The sequence below is a fragment of the Beta vulgaris genome, chromosome 1 (genome assembly GCF_026745355.1).
Source record: "Beta vulgaris subsp. vulgaris cultivar EL10 chromosome 1, EL10.2, whole genome shotgun sequence".
In the NCBI taxonomy this organism is placed as follows: domain Eukaryota; kingdom Viridiplantae; phylum Streptophyta; class Magnoliopsida; order Caryophyllales; family Amaranthaceae; genus Beta; species Beta vulgaris.
This window is the reverse complement of record NC_079202.1, coordinates 4,780,253-4,788,589: the sequence shown is the minus strand read 5'-3', so window position 1 is coordinate 4,788,589 and position 8,337 is coordinate 4,780,253. Positions and strand designations below refer to the sequence as shown.

The 8,337-nt window shown below is 36.0% G+C and overlaps 1 long non-coding RNA gene across 2 annotated transcripts; it reads left to right on the top strand.

The window, feature by feature from the left end:
* The first annotated feature begins 515 nt into the window (after window positions 1-515).
* LOC104905780 (uncharacterized) lies at window positions 516-7,510 on the top strand. Of its 2 annotated transcripts, XR_007275545.2 has the most exons (5): window positions 516-896; window positions 1,389-1,606; window positions 1,858-2,134; window positions 6,611-6,690; window positions 6,792-7,507. It is a non-coding gene; the product is annotated as an uncharacterized LOC104905780 (long non-coding RNA). The 2 variants fall into 2 exon arrangements; XR_007275543.2 differs by having other exon boundaries at window positions 516-1,606; window positions 6,792-7,510.
* Window positions 7,511-8,337: the final 827 nt, after the last annotated feature.

Genomic DNA, 8,337 nt, shown 5'->3' with positions numbered 1-8,337 from the left:
GTACGAGGAGCATGCATAAACTGAGACACCATATTAACAGCATAAGCAATATTTGGACTAGTCATAGATAAGTACTGCAATGCACCAACCATACTACGATAATTTGTGGGATCAACAATAAGTTCTCCATCAAGTAGAGACAATGTTACTCTAGAAACAGCAGTAGTGGTAACTAGTTTAACAGTATGAAGATGGAATTTACGAATTAAATAAGAAACATACTTATTTTGAGACAAAAATAAACCAGAGGGAGTACCACTAGTGGAAAAAAACTTATGTCACTTAGTAACAGATGCGGTTTCTGTAAAACTGCATCCGAAAATCAAGATAAAAAATGGGAGGGAAAGTTGGCATAAAATCTGATGCGGTCCACAAAAGAACCGCATCAGATTATGAAACAGATGCAGTGTTTTAACAACCCGATGCGGTTCTTTGGACCGCATCCGACAAAAGTTAATGAAATTGCTCGAAAAAAAGAACCCGCGTTCATCAGCTCACTACCCCCCCCCCCCTCCTCTCTCTCTCTTCACCACCATAAGCATCTCTCAGGCAACAACTCGTCTTCTTCTTTACAGTACTCCTGATTTTTACAATTTCACTTTTGAAAAAAAAATCCCTAATCCCCAAATTCTAGGGTTTTCATCTCCATCCCCGAAAACACAAGAAATACCAAATTCAAATGTCTTTTTTCTCTCTCTTTTCTCGCAATCTGCAACTTTAAACATTCAACGTGATATGATGATTTTGGGGTTGGTATGACAGAGTTACGAATCACAGCGTCATTAATGGAGGTTCAAGCTCTCAACTTACGAATGGATTATTCAAAGATGGATTTACTCGCTTGTCGACTCGGCGTTTGCGAAGCATTTTCTGAAACGAAGTTGCTTTTGATTCCTGTTAAGTTCTTTGATCCATCGATTTTAGTTTTGTGCTCTTTTCAATCTCTTCATGTCGATTTGCTTTTTCTTGTCATAATTGATGGATTCGATTAAGTCTTGTTTGAAAACTGTTATATGATTTGATGTTCATAGACTTTGAACATAGTCAAAATATAACTATGACAGCAACAAAAACTCCAGTTCATATTGCTACGTAATTGTTAGAAAATAGAATCAAAGTTTGCAAACTTTAATCATAAAATTGAAATCTAACATCTAGAATGGGGGATTACTATATTATGATATTCAGAAAAAGTTGTTGAGTTTGTTAACAGATTAATGGTTCATCAAAACTGCCTCTAGGATCTTAAAAGATGATTTATGATCATATATTTAGAGATGTCCCTATTTAGATTGAGTGAAGAGAAAATTTTGGAAACGACCCAGTTATAGATGACATATTTTTTAGAAATTGACGATTAAAGTTTTGTTGTTTTGGTATCAATGTAGGAAAAGACTATTTCATTTGGGCTGGTCCTACACCAATGGTAAACATCTCAAAGCCTGAGTTAAGTAGAGAGGCCTTAACAGATATACAAGACATTCTGAAACCGCGGTGGAACCCAATTGTCGCGAAGCTATTTTTGGGGTTTGTCAACTATGAAGGAGAAAAATGGGCTAAACATCGTAAAATGATAAACCCTGCCTTTCATATGGAGAAGTTGAAGGTCACTCTCTGAACTCTTTCACTAGGAGTATATTATTTTCCACTGATGTTGAACAGGAAACTATAGTATATGGTCGAATAATTTGGTCTAAATCAATTGAGTTACTCGTTTGACTATGATCAATGTTCCTAATGCTAGGGCCTAGGAGTAATAGATGCTACTGTCCAAGTGTCCATAGTATCTTTAATGTTTGTTACAGCTTATGTTGCCTGCATTCTATGATATTTGTGCGAAAATGATTGATAAAATAGGAGAAGATTGCTGCTGAACATGTTGCCGAGCTAGACATGTGGCCAGACCTTAATGCACTCTCTGCTGATGTGATCTCGAGAGCAGCCTTTGGTAGTAGCTATGAAGAAGGACAAAGAATTTTCGAACTTCTTAAGGAGTAGACAAGGATGGCTCTTGCTATGCTGCAAGCAGTATACATTCTAGGACTCCGGTAGGCAACCACGAGCACGAGAAGAAGTTTTGCAGACATTTCAGAACAGTGTACCAGACTTTGAAGGTCTAAGCCATTTGAAGACAGTAAGTTTGCATCTTATTTATCATTTTGATGTTGACGTACTAAATATGAATCCCATGATATTGGTATTAATCTGGGGAATTAAAAATGTAAGTTTTTGTTTTAGATGAGCATGATTTTATATGAGGTTTTTGTTTTAGATGGGCATTGATAACTTTTCCAATACTCGTTCACCGGGATGAGGACTTTGGGGAGATGATGTTGATAATTTTAGGCCAGAAAGGTTCTCTGAACAGAAGTTGACAAGTTATAGCCATATTGTACATTTATAGCTTTATTTTTCAATGGGGATTAATAGTTTCAAACTCCCCTATTATCAAGATTGAGAAATGGAAGGTAGCAACACCAAACTTGCAAAGGCCGTAACTCATAGCTCCAAACTCCGAATCGAGTGATTTTTGGGTCTAAGTTCAATAACTTTTCGAGATCTACAACTTTTATGCTATAAGTTTGGTCAAATTCCGACTCCAGAATGCAAAAATTGAATATGCACAGTACGGGGTATAAAATCAGAGGAGAGAGAAAAATTTTGTTTGGGGTTTTATTTTGGTTTTGGGGTTTCCTTTAATCTTGATGAAGGAAGATGGAAGATTGACAACAAGGTAAAAATGTGGCATATTTTACCTATTGCCACGAGAGAGATGAGAAATTGAATGGCTTTCTTTTTCTTTTTCTTTTTCAAAATATAACTTAAACCCTATATTCTATTTAGACATTAAAATTTACCTTTTCAAAGATGTTATACAATAGTTTAACATACAATTAAGGTAATAAAATATAATTATTTTTTAATGAAACCTGCTTAAAAATATGGGCTATTACATAGCCAGCTTAGATAGGGCATCGGCCACCATGTTCTCTGTTCTTTGTACCAACTTCACTTCAAAGTGTTGAGTTCAGTCGTCATGCTCTTGACCCTACTTAGGTATTTTTGTATGACAGGCTTTCGAGCTTGGTACTTGCCTTCTGTCTGACTTGACACCAGCATGGTTAAATTTGTTTCTGACACCACTACCGAGGAGCCATGTAATGGAGTATTTTCAGTGCACAAATCAGAAAAATTAAACACATCTTTTACAAATTTCACATGTCTTGATGAATAAATGCGATTAGTGGGAGGATGCAAACAATAGTAGGCACTTTGACTCGGGGAATACCCAACAAAGACACAAGGTAAAGATCGAGGGTCGAGTTTGTGAGATGAATATGGTCTAAGCCACGGGTAACATAGACAATTAAAATTCCAAAGTTTATGATAGTGAGGTGAAATACCAAAAAGCTTGAGATAGGGTGAGTGATTATTGAGGGTAGGGGTGGGAAGTCGATTTATGAGATAGGTGGCAGTAGCAAAGGCATGAGGCCAAAAGTGGAGGGGAAGGTTGGCATGAGTGAGCAAAGTCAGGCCGGTTTCAACTATGTGTCGGTGACGTCTTTCTGCATACCCATTATGTTATGGAGTATATGGGGGAGATGTGAGATGAGATATGCCATGGGAGGAGAGATAAGGGGTAAGTTTTTCCTATTCACCACCATTATAAGAGAAAATGGTTAGGATGGACCGCTTAAAAAATTTCTCAACTAGAGCTCGATAACGTAAGAAAATATCATAGGTGTCTGACTTTTTTTTCATGGGATAAAACCATACATACTTGGTAAAGTGATCTAAAAATATGACATAGTATTTGAGCTTATCATGAGAGTAAATAGGTGAAGTCCAAACATCTGAAAAAATAAGTTCAAGTGGAGCAGTAGACGTGAGAGATGTCATAGAAAATGACAATTTGTTGCTTTTATTCATATTGCATGAATTACAATGAGACAGAAAAATCAGAAATTGCTAAATTGAAACTGGAATTTAATGTCCTAACAATAAATAAAGAAGGATGGCGACGGTGATGCCAATCATACTTGGGTAGTTTGAGAGATGTGTAGACTTGAGGTGGACTTGGATGTCATTTATAAACCCCGGCTCTAGTTGGATCCCGGAGGAGGATGGTTCCCTGCGAAAGCTACTTAACACGAAAACAAGATGATAAGAACTCAATACTAGTATTATTTTCGTGACAAAATTGAGAGATGGAAAGGATATTACGATAGATTGAAGGGACATGCAAGACATTAGAAAAATGAAATTGTGTAGAAGATGTAGAGAGAGAAATAACCAGTATGTTGGATGGGAAGAGTGGAGCCATCACCTATGATAAGTTCTTCTGTGCTATCATATGGAGCATGGAGTAATAAATTGGTGAGATCATTAGTAACATGGTGCGAGGCACCACTGTCCAAAAGCCAAGCAGAAGATGAAGGCGTGCTTGCGGTGGCAACATGAGCTTGTGGCGCATGGAAAGTAGCTGGAGAACTTGGAGGCATGGCACGAGCAAGAGTAGGCACTTGAATGGAGGGAAATTGATTCTTGAAGGTTGGACAATGACTGAGTGAGTGGCCTTGTTGACGACACCATTGACATTTTTCGAGATATGGTCGGGGTGGGCGAGGAGCCTCATCATGGCGAGTAGAAAGTGATGGGTTAGGAGTACGGTGGTTGGTGTTAGCTTTACCACGATATTGAGCAGCATTCACGGTGGCAGGGAATAAGGATGATGATGTTTTGGTGGGAGTGGCCATGAGCTCTTTGGTAATAAGTTTCTCGTGGAGTTCTTCGAAGGATATCGGAGTATCTCGGGCATTCACAGCATCAATTACAGATTTGTATTGCTCATAATCGAGGCCAAGTAAGATTTTGTCAATAATATCTTCATGATCCATGGGTTTTCCCATGGATGCAAGACGATCAGTGCATTGTTTGATAGCTTGCATATAGGAGGTAATGGATTGAGTGGTGTGAGTAATGTGACTGAGATGGTTTTTTATTTGCTTAAAGTGGCCTCTAGAAGGGTTTGCATAGGTGGAGCAAAGAACAGACCATGCTTCATGAGCGGTTGCCGTTTGAGACACAAGAGGAACAAGGTCAGGAGAGAGAGTGCCAACAATAGCGCCAAACACCAAGCGATCTTGGCGAAACCAAGTGAGGGCAGCGGGATTAGCCACGAAAACACCATCGGAGGTGATCCAGGTGGGAGGAGAGGGGTAGCTGCCATCAACAAACTTCCATAGATCGTAGCCTCGTAGAGTTGCTTGAAGATGAGTTTTCCAAGCAATGTAATTTGTAGAAGTTAACTTAATGGAGTTATGAACTTAAATTAAAGTAAAAGGTTTGGAGGGATCAGCATGGTTGGGTATGACAGTGTCGTGTACCATGATGGCTGATGGAGTTATTGGTGATGTGCCAGAAAAAGGAGGTGGTGGGATGGGAGGTGGGACAAAGGATTCTACTCCTCTTTCTTGCACTATTGTTTTGTCATGTTTGTATTAGGGTCTGTTTAGTTTGCCTTAAGTTACCTTATTTTTTTAAAACTTATGAAAAATTTCCACGAACTCAAATCAAATCTCTCAAGAAATTTGGAAACTAAGAATCTTTTTTCGACAAATTCAGGTCAGATACAACAAGCTCATTGTAATTGCAACGAACTAAACAGACTCTTACCCTTGTGCAGCTAATCTTATCTTTACTTTTTGTGTTAATTTACATCTGTACAGGAACAAAATGCAGAAGATCTTGAAAATTGGAATAGGGTATCATGTCTCATACATCAACTCGTTCTTCTTTATCTCTTTGAAATGTCCATCCTTCTTGTGCTTAGTGGCTTTCCTGGCGGATCTAGGGTGTACTTTGGGGTACCCCCATTTTGTTTCTTTGAAAATTTCTTATTCAGTTTGCCTTCAAGTTTATATATGCAATTGAAAATTTGTGGTGAATTACAAACTCAATATTTTTTTTTTGTAAAACTACAGTACTCTATCCGTGTGGGATTCAGGATTTGCTGAGAACATGACTCATCTGACGAGACTCTGAAGTCATACTACCTCTGTTTTTTTTTTTTAGTTGCAACGATTTGACATAAAGTAGAGAGGGAAAATGTCTAATCGTTGCAACTAAAAAAAACAGAGATAGTATTACTCAAGTTTGATGGAAAAAGCTGGCTGGTATTACCAATGCTCTGTCAATTTATTAAAAACCCCATAAACACAGGAGTTATGTGATCCCTTCTCGTTGCAAATTGTAGGAATCAACGTGCAAATTGTGAAATGTTATTTTCAAATATGGTTAAGGTTTTTTAACTATCATATAGCACGAAGTACATAGAACTTGGTGTCTTTGATGGTTTTGAGATGATTAGGAACATTAGATTTTGTCCATTTGACTTCAAAGACAGGTTCCTACAAGTTTGTATATCGGTGAGGTTTGTATTGGGACACAATTGTGCGAGAAGATGACACCACTGTGCTCCCAGTGTACGCTTTACCTATATATTGATTTTATATAGTATACCCAAACAATCTTCTATTCCATATTGTTTCTTTCTTTTGTCTATGAGCTTGTTAGGTTATATAATTTTTGTTGGGTTTATCTTTGGCAGTTCTGGATCCCAGATTACTTCATAATTCACATATTACTTCTTTGCAAATCTTACAAATGAGCAAGTGAAGAAGTTGTCAGGTAATACTTTTCACTCTATATTTTTCGAGACAAGACATTTTTTGCTATCTAGTTTATGGGATTTCAGTGTAACGCTATATGATATATTTTTTATTTTTCAGGTGTGGATGATGTGAAACAAGTTAGTCCAGTGCAAATATATGACACTCCAGAATCCATAGCAGCAGCTATGAGATTTCACTCGTAAGCTAGCTGACAGTATGAATCAATCTATGCTGTTAGAGTGGCATGTCTGTGTTTTGATTTGAATTCTTTGATTATTTTTTTTTGGTGAAAAGATTTTTGGTATTTGACTATGATGGTTTCTCTTGTTTTTTAAAGGAAGTCTGTAGGTTTCTTTATTGAAAGAAAATTTTGTAGGTTCATTACTGTTGAATTTCGAGATTGGGTTGCTTTTTGAGTGAATTGTGTCCTGAACTTGCATTAATTCTAGTAGAAGAGAAAGAAGAGTTTGGGTAAGTTTTGGACGAAATAAGTGAAGTGTGGGTAAGGGGTAATTGTAATTAGGAGATTCAAAAGTGAGTAATCTCAATTGTTCATAAAAGTAACTGCATTTATTCAATCAAGTAATCCTTTTCATTCGTAAGAGTAGATTGTTAAGTTTCTCATTTTCTCGATTAGTCAAACAAGTAATGTCGTTTAATCTATGAGTAGTCTCGTTTAATCTTACAAATAACCCATTAATTCGCAATAGTAACCTTATTTATTTATAGGAGTAACCTCATTTTGATCATACGAGTAACCTCACTTGTTCACAAAAGTAACCGTATTTTATCAAACGAGTATCCATTATTAGTAAGGGTGAATTGATTAGTTTTCCCATTGTCGTTTAGTCATACAAGTAATGTCGATCTATGAAAAATCTCTTTGAATCTTATGGGTAACTTCGTTTACATTATGAGTGACCCCATTTATTCATACTAATAACCTCATTTATTTATATTTTATATAAGTAACTTCATTTAATCAAACCTCATTTATTTATAAGAGTAACCTCATTCTATGATACAATGATGTTACTTAATCATACGAGTAACCCCAACTATTCACAAAAGTAACCTCATTTTTTCATTTGAGCAACCTCACTTAATAAATACTACCGTTTTGTGCACGCGATGCGAGCGATAATATTTTTAGGCCTAATACTAAGTAGTAAAGAAACTGAAAATGCAAGTTAGTATTTAAGTTCACCTCCATTTTGTGAATGAGATTCTTCCATATTCTTTTTATGTTGTTATTCATTTTGTGATTTGAATAGTTTTTTTTTTCTCAAGTCTTATATGCGCATGTTCTTTTATAATAAGTATGATGTTACTAAATATCTTCATGTTCTTTTTTTTGGTTTTATTCATTTTTGTAATTTATAATAGTTTTTTATATGGATTTCAGTAATTTCTCTATGATCCCAAAATTGTAACCGAAAAGTATAATACAATTTCAGTTTTTTTTCCTTGTCTAACTTCTAAATTATGATTTCACAAATTAATATTTAAGAATTTTTCATCATTTTAATTTTTCTCCTTTTCTAAATGTTCACACTTTGAGTTTTAATTATATTTGAAAGGAATTTTAAGTTTTTAATACACAATTTGATTTCGCATGAAATGGGCATTTTTATTTTTTCTTCTTTTCTTAATTTGAACACTT